The sequence below is a fragment of the Salmo salar genome, chromosome ssa07 (assembly GCF_905237065.1).
Source record: "Salmo salar chromosome ssa07, Ssal_v3.1, whole genome shotgun sequence".
NCBI lineage: Eukaryota > Metazoa > Chordata > Actinopteri > Salmoniformes > Salmonidae > Salmo > Salmo salar.
This window is the reverse complement of record NC_059448.1, coordinates 65,442,620-65,465,582: the sequence shown is the minus strand read 5'-3', so window position 1 is coordinate 65,465,582 and position 22,963 is coordinate 65,442,620. Positions and strand designations below refer to the sequence as shown.

Below are 22,963 nucleotides of genomic sequence, written 5' to 3'. Positions count from 1 at the left end.
GGAAACACATGTTTACATTGCCATAGCAAGTGAAATAGATAATAAACAAAAGTGAAATAAACAATATTTTTTTACAGTAATCATTACACTCACAAAAGTTACAAAATAATAAAGACATTACAAATGTCATATTTCGGGATGTGCAAATAGTTAAAGTACAAAAGGGAAAATAAATCAACATAAATATGGGTTGTATTTACAATGGTGTTTGTTCTTCACTGGTTGACCTTTTCTTGTGGCAACAGGTCACACATCTTGCTGCTGTGATGTCACACTGTGGTATTTCACCCAGTAGATATGGGAGTTTATCAAAATCGGGTTTGTTTTGTAATTCTTTGTGGGTCTGTGTAATCTGAGGGAAATATGTGTCTCTAATATGGTCATACATTGGGCAGGAGGTTAGGAAGTGCAGCTCAGTTTCCACCTCATTTTATGGGCAGTGTGCACTTAGCCTGTCTTCTCTTGAGAGCCAGGTCTGCCTTTGGCGGCCTTTCTCAATAGCAAGGCTATGCTCACTGAGTCTGTACATAGTCAAAGCTTTCCTTAAGTTTGGGTTAGTTACAGTGGTCAGGTATTCTGCCACTGTGTACTCTCTGTTTAGGGCCAAATAGCATTCTAGTTTGCTCTGTTTTTCTGACCAATGTGTCAAGTAATTCTCTTTTTGTTTTCTCATGATGGTGTTATGTTTGTGGCAAATCCAATAAAACACATGACTGAGTATCTCTTCATATTTTCAAGCATCATGTTATGGGTATGCTTGTCATCGGCAAGGTCTAGGGAGGTTTTCACAGACAAAATCCTACAGGAAACCCTGGTTCAGTCTGCTTTCCACAGACACTGGGAGATAACCTTCCTTCCCCCTAGACACTCCTCTACTCCTGTCCTCTTTTCCTCTATCACTGCCCACAGGCCTGCAGGCACGGCTCCTCCTGTCTGACTCTCCCCAACACTCCTCCCCTCCTCTGCTCCTTTCCTCCATTCCTGCCCACAGGACTTCTGACTCATCCCTCACTCTCCCCATCACTCCTCCCATCTTTCCTCCTCTCTCCCTTTCATCCTCTGTTCCTGATCCAGACCCAGCAGCTCACCTCCGGCCTCGCAGGCTCACCCTACACACACCCACTCTATACACACCCACCCTACACACACCCACTCTACACACACCCACCCTACACACACCCACTCTATACACACCCACCCTACACACACCCACTCTACACACACCCACCCTACACACACCCACTCTATACACACCCACCCTACACACACCCACTCTACACACACCCACCCTACACACACCCACTCTACACACACCCACTCTACACACACCCACCCTACACACACCCACTCTATACACACCCACCCTACACACACCCACTCTACACACACCCACTCTACACACACCCACTCTACACACACCCACCCTACACACACCCACTCTATACACACCCACCCTACACACACCCACTCTACACACACCCACTCTACACACACCCACCCTACACACACCCACCCTATACACACCCACTCTATACACACCCACCCTACACACACCCACTCTATACACACCCACCCTACACACACCCACTCTATACACACCCACCCTATACACACCCACCCTATACACACCCACCCTATACACACCCACTCTATACGCACCCACCCTACACACACCCACTCTACACACACCCACTCTACACACACCCACCCTACACACACCCACTCTATACACACCCACCCTACACACACCCACTCTACACACACCCACTCTACACACACCCACCCTACACACACCCACTCTATACACACCCACCCTATACACACCCACTCTATAAACACCCACCCTACACACACCCACTCTATACACACCCACCCTACACACACCCACTCTATACACACCCACCCTATACACACCCACCCTATACACACCCACTCTATACGCACCCACCCTACACACACCCACTCTATACACACCCACCCTACACACACCCACTCTACACACACCCACTCTACACACACCCACCCTACACACACCCACTCTATACACACCCACCCTATACACACCCACCCTATACACACCCACCCTATACACACCCACTCTATACACACCCACCCTACACACACCCACCCTACACACACCCACTCTATACACACCCACCCTATACACACCCACCCTACACACACCCACTCTATACACACCCACCCTATACACACCCACCCTACACACCCACTCTACACACACCCACCCTACACACACCCACTCTATACACACCCACCCTATACACACCCACCCTATACACACCCACCCTATACACACCCACTCTATACACACCCACCCTACACACACCCACTCTACACACACCCACTCTACACACACCATGCTCAACCTCAAACCAAACCTACAACTCTGAGTTAAATTTGCCCTTAGGGCCCAGTCCTAGGATCAGTTTTAGTAAGCTTACGCTTCCCAAACCTAACCTTAACCATTAGAGAGCAAATATAAGAACTGACCTTGTTTGTGGGGCCACTTCATCTTTCTCTTTACCCATTATCCCACCCAAAACCACTTCACACGCTGTACCTGTGTTTCAGCTTGGTGCCCTACATAAAACTGTCAACCAAAGACTGTGGCCAGATTCCTGCTTACTGTGTTTGTTATGAATAGATGGAGAGATGGAGCCAAATCAAGCAGATGGAAATGTGATGACAGGCGACGGCTGTGTTTTATTACAGATATAAATCACATTCAGTTGTCAGGCTGTACCAATCTTCTACATGATAATTACATGAATCATAGTTTGTTTTTTGTCTACTCATCAAATTATCTGACAATTAGTAAATATGTATTGTGAAACCTATTATCATTAGGAGAACGCCCAAAAACGTTACGCTGAAATCCGTGCCACGTCTGTTTGCGATATTACAACAACAAAAAAGTTACTTCAAACAACGAACACTGTCATTTTTCCATTTGGACATCCTTAAAAACGTGATCGAACAGCAGAAAATGGATTCTGCTCTCCTCTGATTCATCAACAGAACAAAAACAATAACAAATGTGCTGAGGAAATCCCTTTATGGACTCCAGCTTGAAGATTGGTTTGGGAATTTCGTTTTTCGTCACAGCTCACTAAATTACTTATTTGGGATATGGAATGAATAGAGCAGTGTTGTCATGCTGAGATAGGGACGGTTACTGTTACACTCATTTCAGTGTCTATTTTGTGTACAGTAGACTGTACTTATCAGTAAAGTACACAGTCTCTAAGCAGTGTGGGAGGTACAACAGTTACAGTATATGAAGATCTGTGTTCAATCTCTCTCTCTCTCGCTCTCATTCACTCAAATAAAAAATGTTTCTCTCTCTCTTGCTCCCCACCTCTCTCTTCACTCAACAACAAAAAATGCCTCTCTCTCTCTCTCTCTCTCTCTCTCTCTCTCTCTCTCTCTCTCTCTCTCTCTCTCTCTCTCTCTCTCTCTCTCTCTCTCTCTCTCTCTCTCTCTCTCTCTCTCTCTCTCTCTCTCTCTCTCTCTCTCTCTCATTCACTCAACAAAAACAAACAAAGCAAAATCCCTCTATATAATGAATCCAGCCCAGATTGTCTGAGGACATGTTTTCACAAGGAAAGGTTTCTCTATAGAATTAGCCCAGTTTGTCCCCTTTTGGCCCGAGTAGGTCCCAGTAGGCCCCAGCACGCCCCTTTAGGCCCCAGTAGACTCCAGCAGACTCCAGTAGGCCCCAGTAGACCCCAGTAGACCCCAGTAGGTCCCAGTAGACCCCAGTAGGCCCCAGTAGACCCCAGTAGGCCCCAGTAGGTCCCAGTAGACCCCAGTAGACTCCAGTAGACCCCAGTAGGTCCCAGTAGACCCCAGTAGGTCCCAGTAGACCCCTTTAGGCCCCAGTAGACTCCAGCAGACTCCAGTAGGTCCCAGTAGACCCCAGTAGGCCCCAGTTGACCCCAGTAGACCCCAGTAGGTCCCAGTAGACCCCAGTAGGTCCCAGTAGACCCCAGTAGACCCCAGTAGGTCCCAGTAGACCCCAGTAGACCCCAGTAGGTCCCAGTAGACCCCAGTAGGCCCCAGTAGACCCCAGTAGGTCCCAGTAGACCCCAGTAGGTCCCAGTAGACCCCAGTAGACCCCAGTAGGTCCCAGTAGACCCCAGTAGGCCTTTTTAGGCCCCAGTAGACCTCAGTAGGTCCCAGTAGACCCCAGTAGGTCCCAGTAGACCCCAGTAGGCCCCAGTAGACCCCAGTAGACCCTACTGTATATAGCCTCTCTCCTCCATTCCCCGAGCGGACAGGACATTGGATCCAGGCATTTGATGATTTGTACGAGGCTATAAACCATCAGGAAACCACGCCCCCAGAGGCTGCTTTCCTTGTTACCAGTGATTTTAATTCCACATCACTAAAACACGTGATGCCCAATTTCTATCAACACGTCTCCTTCGCCACTAGGACCATCAGATCGGCAAATCAGATCATGACTGCTTCCTGTTTACAAACAAACGCTCAAACAGAGAAATGGTCCTCCGCATTGCAGGACTGCTTTGCTAGAGCTGACTGGAATATGTTCCGGGACTCCGCCCGATAGCATCGACGAGCTAACCACCTCGTTCTCCAGCTTCACCAGGAACCGGGATTCATCGGACCAGGCGATGTTTTTCCACTCCTCAACTGACCCGGGTTGGTGATGGCCTGCCCACTGGAGACACTTCTTCTGGTTTTGATCTGATAGGAGTGGAACCCGGTCTGGTCGTCTGCTGCAACAGCCCAGCCGGGACGAGGACCGACCAGTTGTTTGTTCTGAGATGCTGTTCTGCACACCACTGTTGTACTGAGCCGTTATTTTCCTGCTTGTGGCCCACCTGTCAGCTTAAACAATTCTTGCCATTCTCCTTCGACCTCTCATCAACGAGCTGTTTTCACCCACAGGACTGCTGCTGAATGGATGGTTTTTGTTTGTGGCACCATTCTCAGTAAACCCTAGACACTGTCGTGCGTGAAAACCCAGGAGGCCAACCATTTCTGAGATACTGGCACCGGCGTCCCTGGCACCGGACGATCATACCACGCTCAAAGTTGCTTAGGTCACTCGTTTAGCCCATTCTAACGTTCAATCCAAGGTTACCCATAACTCCTCTTTTACGCTACTGCTACTCTCTGTTCATCACATATGCATAGTCACTTTAACCATATCTACATGTACATACTACCTCAATCAGCCTGACTAACCGGTGTCTGTATGTAGCCTCTCTACTGTATATAGCTTCTCTACTGTATATGGCCTCTCTACTGTATATAGCCTCTACTGTATATAGCCTCTACTGTATATGGCCTCTCTACTGTATATAGCCTCTACTGTATATAGCCTCTCTACTGTATATAGCTTCTATACTGTATATGGACTCTCTACTGTATATAGCCTCTCTACTGTATATAGCCTCTCTACTGAATATAGCCTCTCTACTGTATATAGCCTCTCTACTGAATATAGCCTCTCTACTGTATATAGCCTCTCTACTGAATATAGCCTCTCTACTGTATATAGCTTCTCTACTGTATATGGCCTCTCTACTGTATATGGCCTCTCTACTGTATATAGCTTCTCTACTGTATATAGCCTCTCTACTGTATATAGCCTCTCTACTGAATATAGCCTCTCTACTGTATATAGCCTCTCTACTGTATATAGCTTCTCTACTGTATATAGCTTCTCTACTGAATATAGCCTCTCTACTGTATATAGCTTCTCTACTGAATATAGCCTCTCTACTGTATATAGCTTCTCTACTGAATATAGCCTCTCTACTGTATATAGCTTCTCTACTGTATATAGCCTCTCTACTGTATATAGCTTCTCTACTGTATATAGCCTCTCTACTGTATATAGCTTCTCTACTGTATATAGCCTCTCTACTGTATATAGCCTCTCTACTGTATATAGCCTCTCTACTGAATATAGCCTCTCTACTGAATATAGCCTCTCTACTGTATATAGCCTCTCTACTGTATATAGCTTCTCTACTGTATATAGCTTCTCTACTGAATATAGCCTCTCTACTGTATATAGCTTCTCTACTGAATATAGCCTCTCTACTGTATATAGCTTCTCTACTGAATATAGCTTCTCTACTGAATATAGCCTCTCTACTGTATATAGCCTCTCTACTGTATATAGCTTCTCTACTGTATATAGCTTCTCTACTGTATATAGCCTCTCTACTGTATATAGCTTCTCTACTGTATATAGCCTCTCTACTGTATATGGCCTCTCTACTGTATGTAGCCTCTACTGTATATAGCCTCTCTACTGTATATAGCTTCTCTACTGTATATAGCTTCTCTACTGTATATAGCTTCTCTACTGTATATAGCCTCTCTACTGTATATAGCTTCTCTACTGTATATAGCCTCTCTACTGTATATAGCCTCTCTACTGTATATAGCTTCTCTACTGTATATAGCCTCTCTACTGTATATAGCCTCTCTACTGTATATGGCCTCTCTACTGTATATAGCCTCTCTACTGTATGTAGCCTCTACTGTATATAACCTCTCTACTGTATGTAGCCTCGCTACTGTTATTTTTCACTGTCTTTTTACTGTTGTTTTATTTCTTTACTTACCTATTGTTGACCTAATACCTTTTTTTGCACTATTGGTTAGAGCCTGTAAGTAAGCATTTCACTGTAAGGTCTACACCTGTTGTATTCGGTTTGATTTGATTTGATAACTGAATGCCTCGATGCCTGTCTGCCTGCTTTATATAGCAAGCCACTGTCACATGACTCACTGTCTATAGGAGTGAACCATTTACCACAGGGGGACTCCAATCCATTGCATTTACCACAGGGGGACTCCAATCCATTGACTTTACCACAGGGGGACTCCAATCCATTGAATTTACCACAGGGGGACTCCAATCCATTGACTTTACCACAGGGGGACTCCAATCCATTGAATTTACCACAGGGGGACTCCAATCCATTGCATTTTCCACAGGGGGACTCTAATCCATTGAATTTACCACAGGGGGACTCCAATCCATTGACTTTACCACAGGGGGACTCCAATCCATTGAATTTACCACAGGGGGACTCCAATCCATTGACTTTACCACAGGGGGACTCCAATCCATTGAATTTACCACAGGGGGATTCCAATACATTTTGGGAGATCAAAGTGATATCGTTCTAACAGCATGTGTGATCATGTTATGTGTGTGTGTGGGCGTATGTTGTGTGTGTGTGTATAAGTTGGGGTGTTGGTGTGCAGTAAGTATGTGTGAGTGTGTAGGTAGAGTCTATAAAATGGTGAATGAAGGTAGTCCGGGTAGCCATTTGATGATCTATTTAGCAGTCTTGTTTACCAGGCTTGGGAGTAGAAGCTGTTCAGGGTTCACCGGTACCACTTGCCATGCGGTAGCAGAGAGAACAGTCTATGGCTTGGGTGGCTGGAGTCTATTTGAATGTTTTGGGCCTTCCTCTGACACCGCCTGGTATAGAGGTCCTGGATGGCAGGGAGCTTGGCCCCAGTGATGTACTGGGCCGTACTCACTACCCTCTCTAGCGCCGTACCAAGCAGTGAAGCAGCCAGTCAAGATGCTCTCAATGGTGCAGCTGTAGAACTTTTTGAGGATTTGAGGACGCATGCAATCCTTACTATTCTGTCTGTCTGTCTGTCTGTCTGTGAGAGAAGGACAGATGGAGAGAGAGAGGAGGACAGATAGAGAGAGGAGGACAGATAGAGAGAGGAGGACAGATAGAGAGGAGGACAGATAGAGAGAGAGGAGCTCTGGCCTGAGCCTCCCTAGATGATCACTAACTTCATGCAAAGATGTTTAACCCCAAGACCATGATGTGTTAACACTCTAATCTTCAGACATCTCTATGGGTAGAGTTTCATCCCTGTTAACCAGACCTGTGAAATCTCTATGGGTAGAGTTTCATCCCTGTTAACCAGACCTGTGAAATCTCTATGGGTAGAGTTTCATCCCTGTTAACCAGACCTGTGAAATCTCTATGGGTAGAGTTTCATCCCTGTTAACCAGACCTGTGAAATCTCTATGGGTAGAGTTTCATCCCTGTTAACCAGACCTGTGAAATCTCTATGGGTAGAGTTTCATCCCTGTTAACCAGACCTGTGAAATCTCTATGGGTAGAGTTTCATCCCTGTTAACCAGACCTGTGAAATCTCTATGGGTAGAGTTTCATCCCTGTTAACCAGACCTGTGAAATCTCTATGGGTACAGTTTCATCCCTGTTAACCAGACCTGTGGGTTGCTATTAGACATTACATCACAGTGTTGTAAATCTGACACTGCTGCCTCTGTTTCTGTTCAGCCACTGGGCCCCTACATGTGGAGCCATGAAGGGTGTGTGTGTGTGTGTGTGTGTGTGTGTGTGCGTGCGTGCGTGCGTGCGTGCGTGTGTGCGTGTGTGTGTGTGTGTGTGTGTGTGTGTGTGTGTGTGTGTGTGCGTGTGTGCGTGTGTGTGTGTGTGTGTGTGTGTGTGTGTGTGAGGGGTCAACAGAGTTAAGACAGCTGCAGTAAGGCCTCTGGGATGAGGTCAGTCTCCATTTGGTACAGTAATAGACATTAGCATGTTTTACCCTAACTGTCATCTGTCATCACATAACTGTGCAGTGAGGGGATGTTTAACTACGGAAAACTCCTTGTTTTCATTCTATGTTCTCTGTTGCAGTAAACTATCATTAAAGATAGAACAAGGGTTTTTAACTATTTGTGGTGTTTGCAGTTCTGTGGTCACAATGCTGTCTTAGCTGATACTGGTGACTCTCTGTTACATGTAGTAATAGGACATACCCACCATTCTTCAGCTATTTCTCATAGCTCTGTGTAGTTCACTGTGCTCTTTTATCTAATCCTGGAGACTTCCTAACATAACTGGTCCTTATTTTACCTAATACTGGAGACTTCCTAACATAACTGGTCCTTATTTTACCTAATACTGGAGACTTCCTAACAGAACTGGTCCTTATTTTACCTAATACTGGAGACTTCCTAACAGAACTGGTCCTTATTTTACCTAATACTGGAGACTTCCTAACAGAACTGGTCCTTATTTTACCTAATACTGGAGACTTCCTAACAGAACTGGTCCTTATTTTACCTAATACTGGAGACTTCCTAACAGAACTGGTCCTTATTTTACCTAATACTGGAGACTTCCTAACAGAACTGGTCTTTATTTTACCTAATACTGGAGACTTCCTAACAGAACTGGTCCTTATTTTACCTAATACTGGAGACTTCCTAACAGAACTGGTCCTTATTTTACCTAATACTGGAGACTTCCTAACATAACTGGTCCTTATTTTACCTAATACTGGAGACTTCCTAACAGAACTGGTCCTTATTTTACCTAATACTGGAGACTTCCTAACAGAACTGGTCCTTATTTTACCTAATACTGGAGACTTCCTAACAGAACTGGTCTTTATTTTACCTAATACTGGAGACTTCCTAACAGAACTGGTCCTTATTTTACCTAATACTGGAGACTTCCTAACAGAACTGGTCCTTATTTTACCTAATACTGGAGACTTCCTAACAGAACTGGTCCTTATTTTACCTAATACTGGAGACTTCATAACAGAGCTGGTCTTTATTTTACCTAATACTGTCACGTCCTGACCAGTAAAAGGGGTTGTTTGTTATTGTAGTTTGGTCAGGGCGTGGCAGGGGGTGTTTGTTTAGTGTATTTCGGGGGTTTTTGGGCAATGTACTATGTTAGTATATTTCTATGTCTGTGTCTATTTAGTCTATTTCTATGTTCAGGGTTTTTGGTTTGGCCTTCAATTAGAAGCAGCTGTTCTTCGTTGCTTTTAATTGGAGGCCATATTTAAGTAAGGGGTTTTTGTCACTGTGTTGGTGGGTAGTTGTTCCGTGTATAGCGTGTTGCCTTATAGGACTGTCTTCGTCGGTGTTTGTTATTTTGTTCAGTGTTCACGTTCCTTCTCAATAAAAGAAGATGAGTATACACATTCCCACTGTATTTTGGTCTAATCCATACGACGGACGTGACAGAACTACCCACCAACAAAGGACCAAGCAGTGGGGTAAGGAGCACTGTGAAGAAGGATGGACATGGGAGGAGATGAGGATGAGTATATCCAGGGCTATGGAGGATTTAAGGAAGACCGAGAGACATCCCCCCCAAAAAGTTTTTTTTGGGGGGGCACACGGGGAGTTAATGAAGAAGGCACGAGTTATGCGGAAATGCGCACTGTATTGCGAAGAAGCATTCAAAGGCCGGTGTGATCGATGGACGCTCCTCAGCGTGGCCAGGCTATATTGAGCACTCAGCCAGGAAGGGTTGTGCAGGCCGTACGCTCCAGACCTCCAATACGTTTTCAGGGTCCGGTTTACCCTGTTCCTGCTCCTCGCACTAGCCTTGAGGTGCGTGTCGCTAGTATGGCGCCTCCAAAGCCAGCCCCACGCACTAGGCCTTTAGTGCACCTGTACAGTCCGGAACCGACAGAGACGGCCCACAGTCCGGAACCGACAGAGACGGCCCACAGTCCGGAACCGACAGAGACGGCCCACAGTCCGGAACCGACACAGACGGCCCACAGTCCGGAACCGACACAGACGGCCCACAGTCCGGAACCGACACAGACGGCCCACAGTCCGGAACCGACAGAGACGGTCCACAGTCCGGAACCGACAGAGACGGCCCACAGTCCGGAACCGACAGAGACGGTCCACAGTCCGGAACCGACAGAGACGGCCCACAGTCCGGAACCGACAGAGACGGTCCACAGTCCGGAACCGACAGAGACGGCCCACAGTCCGGAACCGACAGAGACGGTCCACAGTCCGGAACCGACAGAGACGGCCCACAGTCCGGAACCGACAGAGACGGCCCACAGTCCGGAACCGACAGAGACGGCCCTCCAGTCCGGAACTGGCGCAGCCAGAGTTGCCCTCCAGTCCGGAACCGGCGCAGCCAGAGTCGCCCTCCAGCCCGAGGTCTCCAGCGACGCGCCTCAGCCCAGAGACTTCTGTAGGGGTATACAGGCATGAGCTTTCAAGGGGGGTGGGCAGGCTAGTTTATGGACCTAAGCCAGAGCCTGAGCCACCTCCGTAGTAGGAGGATTGGGGAGGGGGGGTGTAGCACAAGAACGGTCGGTGATGGTGGCCACCCTCCCTTCCCTCCCTTTAGTTTGGGATTATTTTAGTTTTGGGGTTTATTTTTGTGTTTTTTGTTTGAGGGGCATCCGGGGTCTGCACCTTTGGGGGGGGGGTACTGTCACGTCCTGACCAGTAAAAGGGGTTGTTTGTGTCACAACTCCCACCGAAGGTGGCGCCCCCTCCTGCTCGGGTGGCGCTCGGCGGTCGTCGTCACCGGCCTACTAGCTGCCACTGATTCCTTTTTGTTTTCCCCTTTCTGTTATTGTTTGCACCTGTCCTTAGTTGGGTTGATTAGCGGGGCTATATTAGCTAGTTGACCCACCTGCTCTTTGTGCGGGATTGTTTCTCTGTATGCTGTGCTTGGTGACACGCTGATTTTGTATTTTGCATTTAGTGCGTGTGTTTGCGCCAACAGTGTTTTGTCCCCTGTGTTTGGGGCACTTTGTTTTGTGTGCGCTCTGATCGCTGTTTGGGATGGCTTGTGTTTTAGCCATTGTGCTCATTAAAGCCACTACCCTGTATTGCTGCTTCCTGCATTTGATTCCTCGCCAGCACGACACCCAAGCCTTACAGTTTGTTATTGTAGCTCTCTGAAGATGGCTCTCTGAAGATGGCTCTCTGCCATCCTGCTGATCACACTGTGGACAGGGCCTTTACCCTTTCCTCTGTGTGTGTGTGTGTACATACGTACATGCCTCAGTGTGTGTGTGTAGGTGTGTGGGTTTGCACAGTGAGGTCATGTCATAAGAGACCATACGGGCTGGACCAACCTCTTTGAAGTCATCTACTCTAATCTCTACTGGTTTCAATACAAACACTAAAACAACATCAGCCATAAAAATATAACACAAGCTGTGTTATATTAGACAGGCCAAATAAGGCTAGTGGCCGTGTGTGTGTGTGTGTGTGTGTGTGTGTGTGTGTGTGTGTGTGTGTGTGTGTGTGTGTGTGTGTGTGTGTGTGTGTGTGTGTGTGTGTGTGTGTGTGTGTGTGTGTGTGTGTGTGTGTGTGTGTGTGTGTGTGTGTGTGTGTGTTAGATGTTACAAACCCTCATGTGGAACTCATAATTGAGCTCATGTTTCTCTGTGGTTATTCCATCATCATGTCACCAGTTGGTGTGCAACTGTCTGCATTTTCCATTATCATCTCTCCCACATTCTCTCTGCACTGGTATGTCATTTCACTTCTTTCCCTGTGATCTGGTGTGTGTGTGTGTGTGTGTGTGTGTGTGTGTGTGTGTGTGTGTGTGTGTGTGTGTGTGTGTGTGTGTGTACATTTGCTAAATGTATACATTATCTGTAAAGTGTTCCAAGATATGTTCATACTGTGTGAGCACAAGTACTGACACGTGCACTGTACCTCCCAAATGGAACCCTATTCCCTATGTAGTGCACTACTTTTGACCATGGCCCATACTGTACGGTCAACAGTAGTACACTACAGTACATAGGGAATAGGGTGCCATTTGGGACACAGACTGTGTGTGCATGGTGCTGCTGCCTGTCAGCCTCTGTCCCCCTTTACACTGTCAACCACAGTCACGAGGTGGCATTCAGGACTGGCATATCTAGGTTATAAAGGAGCTCAAGACTGACATATCTAGGTTATAAAGGAGCTCAGGACTGACATATCTAGGTTATAAAGGAGCTCAGGACTGACATATCTAGGTTATAAAGGAGCTCAGGACTGACATATCTAGGTTATAAAGGAGCTCAGGACTGACATATCTAGGTTATAAAGGAGCTCAGGACTGGCATATCTAGGTTATAAAGGAGCTCAGGACTGACATATCTAGGTTATAAAGGAGCTGAGGACTGACATATCTAGGTTATAAAGGAGCTCAGGACTGCATATCTAGGTTATAAAGGAGCTCAGGACTGAAGTTATAAAGGAGCTCAGGACTGACATATCTAGGTTATAAAGGAGCTCAGGACTGGCATAGCTAGGTTATAAAGGAGCTCAGGACTGACATATCTAGGTTATAAAGGAGCTCAGGACTGACATATCTAGGTTATAAAGGAGCTCACTCAGGACTGACATATCTAGGTTATAAAGGAGCTCACTCAGGACTGACATATCTAGGTTATAAAGGAGCTCAGGACTGACATATCAAGGTTATAAAGGAGCTCAGGACTGACATATCTAGGTTATAAAGGAGCTCAGGACTGACATAGCTAGGTTATAAAAGAGCTCAGGACTGACATAGCGAGGTTATAAAGGAGCTCAGGACTGACATAGCTAGGTTATAAAGGAGCTCAGGACTGACATAGCGAGGTTATAAAGGAGCTCAGGACTGACATATCTAGGTTATAAAGGAGCTCAGGACTGACATATCTGGGTTATAAAAGAGCTCAGGACTGACATAGCGAGGTTATAAAGGAGCTCAGGACTGACATATCTAGGTTATAAAGGAGCTCACTCAGGACTGACATACTCTACATGACCAAAAGTATGTGGACCTCGCTTTATGCACGACCTCGCTTTTGTCATGCTGAAACAGGAAAGGGCCTTCCCCAAACTGTTGACACAAAGTTGGAAGCACAGAATTGTCTAGAATGTCATTGTATGCTGTAGTGTTAAGATTTCCCTTCACTGGAGCTAAGGGGCCTAGCCCGACCCATGAACAACATCCCCAGACCATTATTCTGCCAGATGGTGAAGCGTGATTCATCACTCCAGAGAATGTGTTTCCACTGCTCCAGAGTCCAGTGGTGGCGAGGTTAACACCATTCCAGCCGACACTTGGCATTGCACATGATCTTAGGCTTGTGTGCGGCTGCTCGGCCATAGAAACCAATTTTATGAAGCTCCTGACGAACAGTTATTGTGCTGACGTTGCTTCCAGAGGCAGTTTGGAACTCGGTAGTGAGTGGTGCAACCGAGGACAGACAATTTCTGCGCGTTACGCGCTTCAGTATGGTCCCATTCTATGAGCTTGTGTGGCCTACCATTTCGAGGCTGAGCCGTTGTTGCTCCTAGAAGTTTCCACTTTACCATAACAGCACTTACAGTTGACCGGGGAAGCTCTAGCAGGGCAGAAATTTGACGAACTGGCTAGATGGAAAGATGGCATCCTATACCGGTGCCATGTTGAAGGTCACTGAGCTCTTCAGTAAGGCCATGCTATGGCCAATGTTTGTTTATGGAGATTGCATGGCTGTGAGCTCGATTTTATACACCTGTCAGCAACGGGTGTGGCTGAAATAGCCAAATACTTTTGTGTATGTATAGTGTATCTAGGTCACATAAGAGTTCATTCAGGACTGACATACAGTACCTAGGTTATGTAAGAGCTCACACTCTCTCTCTCTATCTCTCTCTACCTCTCTCTCTCTGCCTCTCTCTCTCTCTCTCTCTGCCTCTCTCACTCTCACTGCCTCTCTCTCTCTCTCTCTTTCTGCCTCTCTCTCTCTCTCTCTCTCTCTCTCTCTCTCTCTCTCTCTTTCTGCCTCTCTCTCTCTGCCTCTCTCGCTCTCTCCTCTCTCTCTCTCTCTCTGCCTCTCTATCGCTCTCTCTCTCTGCCTCTCTCTCTCTTTCTGCCTCTCTCTCTCTGCCTCTCTCTCTCTCTGCCTCTCTCTCTCTCTTTCTCTTTCCATCTCTCTGCCTCTCTCTCTCTCTGCCTATCTCTCTCTCTGCCTCTCTCCCTCTCTGCCTCTCTCGCTCTCTCTTTCCGCCTCTCTCTCTCTCTCTGCCTCTCTCTCTCTCTCTCTGCTCTCTCTCTCTCTCTGTCTCTCTCTCTCTCTGCCTCTCTCTCTCTTGCTCTCTCTCGCTATCTCTCTGCCTCTCTCTCGCTGCCTCTCTCTCTCTGCCTCTCTCTCTCTGCCTCTCTCTCTCTCTGCCTCTCTCTCTCTTTCTCTTTGCCTCTCTCTGCCTCTCTCTCTCTCTGCCTATCTCTCTCTCTGCCTCTCTCTCTCTCTGCCTCTCTCTCTCTCTCTGCCTCTCTCTCTCTCTGCCTCTGCCTCTCTCTCTGCCTCTCTCTCTCTCTCTCTCTCTCTCTCTCTGCCTCTGCCTCTCTCTCTGCCTCTCTCTCTCTGCCTCTCTCTCTCTCTCTGCATCTCTCTCTCTGCCTCTCTCTCTCTCTCTGCCTCTCTCTCTCTGCCTCTCTCTCTCTGCCTCTCTCTCTCTCTCTCTGCCTCTGCCTCTCTCTCTGCCTCTGCCTCTCCCCTCTCTCCTCTCTGCCCTCTGCCCTCTGCCCTCTGCCTCTCTTCTTCTTTCTCTCTCTCTGTCCTTCTCTCCCTCTCTCTACTTCTTCCTTCTCCCCTCTCTCCTATCCTCACCCTCTTACCCTCACTTTCCTCTCTCCATTGGCCAAGACACCCAACAAGCAGGGTATGATTGGCTGAGAACCCTAAGGTGTGGGGTGAAATATAACCTGTGGACATTGTATTTATGTTTGTATCTGTCTTTGGCATGGTAACATTGATAGTTATACTATGTTTTCTTTCTGAATGCTTACAAATGTGGGATCTGAATTTGACCAGTTTCTCACAGTAGGAAAATAACCATGCAGCAATAGGAAATGATTGTGTGGATTATTATTGATTGATATTTTTGTAGGGGTTGGTACATTTGTTGTAAGGATAAATCAAGTCTAAAATTTGAAAGTGGAAATTATAAACTTTAGAAGCCTTTGGAAATCTTGAATACAATACATGTGTGCATTTCTTGCTTTGCAGAACATTCCCTGCAACAACAGGTTGATCAAATTAAGATCCTGCACCTGTAGCAGTAAATCCTGTCATGTCAGGCAGGTATGGTGATATGATGAAGCTGCCACACATACTGTAGAGGCCTACATTTTTCAGAGGTACAGTATTTGTCAGCACACGTCATGCATGAAACTTGTTTCTTCATGAAACATGGAGAAGCTTTTGAACACTAGCAAAGTATACTTTTCCCAGTGATAGTGATAGATAATTCATGTTTGAAACATAAAGTGTAGTTGTCCCAGTGATAGTTCATGTTCTGATAGTAGTTTACGAGGATTGTTTTTGATCATATGCCCCGACCAAGAAACACTCTGGGACTACATCCTACTACTACACAGTTAGATAAAATGCTTCCAAAAGGGTTTTTCGCCTGTCCCCATTGGAGAACCCTTTTTGGTTCCAGGTAGAACCCTTTTTGGTTCCAGGTAGAACCCTTTTTGGTTCCAGGTAGAACCTGTTTTGGTTCCAGGTAGAACCCTTTTTGGTTCCAGGTAGAACCCTTTTTGATTCCAGGTAGAACCCTGTGTGGTTCCCCTATGGGGACAGTCGAAGAACTCTTTTAGGTTCTAGATGCTCGAGAACATGCCAAAAAGATCATCAAGGACATCAACCACCCAAACCACGGCCTGTTCACCCCGCTATCATCCAGAAGGCGAGGTCAGTACAGGTGTATCAAAGCTGGGACCTAGAGACTGAAAAACAGCTTCTATCTCAAAGCCATCAGACTGTTAAACAGCCATCACTAGCCAGCTACCACCCGGTTACTCATCCCTGCACTGCTGCTGCTGTCATGTATATATAGACATGGAATCACTGGTCACTTTAATAATATTTACATAGTGCTTTACTCATCTCATATGTATATACTGTATTCTATTCTATTGTATTTTAGTCTATGCCACTCTGACATTACTTGTCCTAATATTTATATTCCATTATTTTACATTAGATGTGTGTGTATTGTTGTGAATTGTTAAATATTACTGCACTGTTGGAGCTAGGAACACAAGCATTTCACTACACCCGCAATAACATCTGATAAACATGTGTATGTGACCAATACAATTTGATTTGATTTGATAGCAGCCTTTTTTTCTGAGTGTAGGGCTGTAAGGCTGGTAGGAGGTTCGTTGGATCTATAGATGTTATATAAGCCTGACTCAGTCCTGTCCTGTAAGGCTGGTAGGAGGTTAGTTGGATCTATAGTTGTTATATAAGCCTGACTCAGTCCTGTAAGGCTGGTAGGAGGTTAGTTGGATCTATAGTTGTTATATAAGCCTGACTCAGTCCTGTAAGGCTGGTAGGAGGTTAGTTGGATCTATAGCTGTTATATAAGCCTGACTCAGTCCTGTCCTGTAAGGCTGGTAGGAGGTTAGTTGGATCTATAGCTGTTATATAAGCCTGACTCAGTCCTGTAAGGCTGGTAGGAGGTTAGTTGGATCTATAGCTGTTATATAAGCCTGACTCAGTCCTGTAAGGCTGGTAGGAGGTTAGTTGGATCTATAGCTGTTATATAAGCCTGACTCAGTCCTGTAAGGCTGGTAGGAGGTTAGTTGGATCTATAGTTGTTATATAATCCTGACTCAGTCCTGTAAGGCTGGTAGGAGGTTAGTTGGATCTATAGCTGTTATATAAGCCTGACTCAGTCCTGTAAGGCTGGTAGGAGGTTAGTTGGATCTATAGCTGTTATATAATCCTGACTCAGTCCTGTAAGGCTGGTAGGAGGTTAGTTGGATCTATAGCTGTTATATAAGCCTGACTCAGTCCTGTCCTGTAAGGCTGGTAGGAGGTTAGTTGGATCTATAGCTGTTATATAAGCCTGACTCAGTCCTGTCCTGTAAGGCTGGTAGGAGGTTAGTTGGATCTATAGCTGTTATATAAGCCTGACTCAGTCCTGTCCTGTAAGGCTGGTAGGAGGTTAGTTGGATCTATAGCTGTTATATAAGCCTGACTCAGTCCTGTAAGGCTGGTAGGAGGTTAGTTGGATCTATAGCTGTTATATAAGCCTGACTCAGTCCTGTCCTGTAAGGCTGGTAGGAGGTTAGTTGGATCTATAGCTGTTATATAAGCCTGACTCAGTCCTGTCCTGTAAGGCTGGTAGGAGGTTAGTTGGATCTATAGCTGTTATATAAGCCTGACTCAGTCCTGTAAGGCTGGTAGGAGGTTAGTTGGATCTATAGCTGTTATATAAGCCTGACTCAGTCCTGTAAGGCTGGTAGGAGGTTAGTTGTATCTATAGTTGTTATATAAGCCTGACTCAGTCCTGTAAGGCTGGTAGGAGGTTAGTTGGATCTATAGCTGTTATATAAGCCTGACTCAGTCCTGTCCTGTAAGGCTGGTAGGAGGTTAGTTGGATCTATAGCTGTTATACAAGCCTGACTCAGTCCTGTAAGGCTGGTAGGAGGTTAGTTGGATCTATAGCTGTTATATAAGCCTGACTCAGTCCTGTAAGGCTGGTAGGAGGTTAGTTGGATCTATAGCTGTTATATAAGCCTGACTCAGTCCTGTAAGGCTGGTAGGAGGTTAGTTGGATCTATAGCTGTTATATAAGCCTGACTCAGTCCTGTAAGGCTGGTAGGAGGTTCGTTGGATCTATAGATGTTATATAAGCCTGACTCAGTCCTGTCCTGTAAGGCTGGTAGGAGGTTAGTTGGATCTATAGTTGTTATATAAGCCTGACTCAGTCCTGTAAGGCTGGTAGGAGGTTTGTTGGATCTATAGCTGTTATATAAGCCTGACTCAGTCCTGTAAGGCTGGTAGGAGGTTAGTTGGATCTATAGCTGTTATATAAGCCTGACTCAGTCCTGTAAGGCTGGTAGGAGGTTAGTTGGATCTATAGCTGTTATATAAGCCTGACTCAGTCCTGTAAGGCTGGTAGGAGGTTAGTTGGATCTATAGTTGTTATATAAGCCTGACTCAGTCCTGTCCTGTAAGGCTGGTAGGAGGTTAGTTGGATCTATAGCGGTTATATAAGCCTGACTCAGTCCTGTAAGGCTGGTAGGAGGTTAGTTGGATCTATAGTTGTTATATAAGCCTGACTCAGTCCTGTAAGGCTGGTAGGAGGTTAGTTGGATCTATAGCTGTTATATAAGTGTGACTCAGGCCTTGAACAAGAGCACTGAAGTTGTGAACGGGATATGGGTGCCAGGTAGTGATGGGTGGTGTTGGGTGGGTGGAGACTCTACTGGACAGGTGGAAGGTGCTGAGTGACATCTGTCACGTTGTTCTCTTGTCTTAAAACTTCCCTCCATCAATCAAAGGAGAGACCAGTTCACACATTCCCCTCCAGCCTGTTTACTGTAGAACCACCTACAGTTTCACCACACAACTAGTCTCCGCTGGAAACACATTTAGCCTCAACTGTCTCCAACTCAGTTCAATCAGTGAATTAGAAAATGACTGCTGACTGACATCTGTAAAAATGTTCTGTTCCCTCAAAGCTAGAATCCTTAGTTGCTACATCCATTTCTGGACTTATAAATGAATTATATATAACCATTAAACATAATTTATACATTAATGATATTATTAATGATATTAATGTTTGTTTTACTCCAATGTTTGTAAACAACGTAAACAAACACTGTACAGCCTCAAAATATGATTAAAATGATCCATTTGATATGATGGTCAGTCCTTACACATAGCTCTGTCTATGAATTAGAGAGTGGGTCCATTTCTCCAGCCCCATCCATTAGCCCCATCCATTAGCCCCATCCATTAGCCCCATCCATTAGCCCCATCCATTAGCCCCATCCATTAGCCCCATCCATTAGCTGTTTAGATAAACATGGGCGGGGAAAAGGCTTTGCTGTTGTTTCAATGAAGGATTGTAGCTTTAACCTCCCTCACCCCTCAAAGTACACACATGTTTCCTCCAGACCCCCGCCTGTTTACTCATGTCAAACTATCTAATTACAGTTTCACAAGAACAATATGCTAGTCTTTTGTTAGTTACATAGTGTAAGGTAGGGGTCAATTAACTCAGTTCAGTCAATTCATGGAAAAATGTCTCTCCCCTGTCTCAGATGTTTCCCTTGCCCCCCCCCCACCCCCCCTAGAAAATACCTGTATAAATAATACTTTAAAGGTCGTCGTCATGCCAACACACACGGTGAGTAAAACAGAAGAAAGAAAGAAAAAACTGTGGGGAGAATGTGCCACTCCAACCTACTCACCATTCACCATTGGCCAGGGGAGCAGCCAATGAGCAGTAAGGGGAGATGTTTTACTTCCTGTGGGCTGGTATACGGCCCCCTTTGAGGAATATTCCTGACCTCTCCGTGGTGTTTATTTAAAAGAGAGAAATAATCCTGCTTGTTAACTGAAACAGCACCACAGTGTGTGCGGTATAACTCGACCTGTGTGTGTGTGTGTGTGTGTGTGTGTGTGTGTGTGTGTGTGTGTGGTTACTAGACGTGAGCCTGGTGCTGGTCTTGGTTGTGGAGGAGCCTGCTTTCAGGAAAGGAAAAGGAATTTACAAGGAAAGACAGGGCTCCAGACTTTACCAAAACTACAGTCCTTTATATATGTATCCACACTACAGTCCTTTATATATGTATCCACACTACAGTCCTTTATATATGTATCCACACTACAGTCCTTTATATATGTATCCACACTACAGTCCTTTATATATGTATCCACACTACAGTCCTTTATATATGTATCCACACTACAGTCCTTTATATATGTATCCACACTACAGTCCTTTATATATGTATCCACACTACAGTCCTTTATATATGTATCCACACTACAGTCCTTTATATATGTATCCACACTACAGTCCTTTATATATGTATCCACACTACAGTCCTTTATATATGTATCCACACTACAGTCCTTTATATATGTATCCACACTACAGTCCTTTATATATGTATCCACACTACAGTCCTTTATATATGTATCCACACTACAGTCCTTTATATATGTATCCACACTACAGTCCTTTATATATGTATCCACACTACAGTCCTTTATATATGTATCCACACTACAGTCCTTTATATATGTATCCACACTACAGTCCTTTATATATGTATCCACACTACAGTCCTTTATATATGTATCCACACTACAGTCCTTTATATATGTATCCACACTACAGTCCTTTATATATGTATCCACACTACAGTCCTTTATATATGTATCCACACTACAGTCCTTTATATATGTATCCACACTACAGTCCTTTATATATGTATCCACACTACAGTCCTTTATATATGTATCCACACTACAGTCCTTTATATATGTATTCACACTACAGTCCTTTATATATGTATCCACACTACAGTCCTTTATATATGTATCCACACTACAGTCCTTTATATATGTATCCACACTACAGTCCTTTATATATGTATCCACACTACAGTCCTTTATATATGTATCCACACTACAGTCCTTTATATATGTATCCACACTACAGTCCTTTATATATGTATCCACACTACAGTCCTTTATATATGTATCCACACTACAGTCCTTTATATATGTATCCACACTACAGTCCTTTATATATGTATCCACACTACAGTCCTTTATATATGTATCCACACTACAGTCCTTTATATATGTATCCACACTACAGTCCTTTATATATGTATCCACACTACAGTCCTTTATATATGTATCCACACTACAGTCCTTTATATATGTATCCACACTACAGTCCTTTATATATGTATCCACACTACAGTCCTTTATATATGTATCCACACTACAGTCCTTTATATATGTATCCACACTACAGTCCTTTATATATGTATCCACACTACAGTCCTTTATATATGTATCCACACTACAGTCCTTTATATATGTATCCACACTACAGTCCTTTATATATGTATCCACACTACAGTCCTTTATATATGTATCCACACTACAGTCCTTTATATATGTATCCACACTACAGTCCTTTATATATGTATCCACACTACAGTCCTTTATATATGTATCCACACTACAGTCCTTTATATATGTATCCACACTACAGTCCTTTATATATGTATCCACACTACAGTCCTTTATATATGTATCCACACTACAGTCCTTTATATATGTATCCACACTACAGTCCTTTATATATGTATCCACACTACAGTCCTTTATATATGTATCCACACTACAGTCCTTTATATATGTATCCACACTACAGTCCTTTATATATGTATCCACACTACAGTCCTTTATATATGTATCCACACTACAGTCCTTTATATATGTATCCACACTACAGTCCTTTATATATGTATCCACACTACAGTCCTTTATATATGTATCCACACTACAGTCCTTTATATATGTATCCACACTACAGTCCTTTATATATGTATCCACACTACAGTCCTTTATATATGTATCCACACTACAGTCCTTTATATATGTATCCACACTACAGTCCTTTATATATGTATCCACACTACAGTCCTTTATATATGTATCCACACTACAGTCCTTTATATATGTATCCACACTACAGTCCTTTATATATGTATCCACACTACAGTCCTTTATATATGTATCCACACTACAGTCCTTTATATATGTATCCACACTACAGTCCTTTATATATGTATCCACACTACAGTCCTTTATATATGTATCCACACTACAGTCCTTTATATATGTATCCACACTACAGTCCTTTATATATGTATCCACACTACAGTCCTTTATATATGTATCCACACTACAGTCCTTTATATATGTATCCACACTACAGTCCTTTATATATGTATCCACACTACAGTCCTTTATATATGTATCCACACTACAGTCCTTTATATATGTATCCACACTACAGTCCTTTATATATGTATCCACACTACAGTCCTTTATATATGTATCCACACTACAGTCCTTTATATATGTATCCACACTACAGTCCTTTATATATGTATCCACACTACAGTCCTTTATATATGTATCCACACTACAGTCCTTTATATATGTATCCACACTACAGTCCTTTATATATGTATCCACACTACAGTCCTTTATATATGTATCCACACTACAGTCCTTTATATATGTATCCACACTACAGTCCTTTATATATGTATCCACACTACAGTCCTTTATATAT

The 22,963-nt window shown here is 44.5% G+C and overlaps 1 protein-coding gene across 1 annotated transcript in view; it reads left to right on the top strand.

Moving 5' to 3' along the window:
• The window catches only part of LOC106596155 (ninjurin-2), an 89,700-nt gene that overhangs the window by 32,009 nt on the left and 34,728 nt on the right, over positions 1-22,963 (top strand). The window lies entirely within an intron of this gene.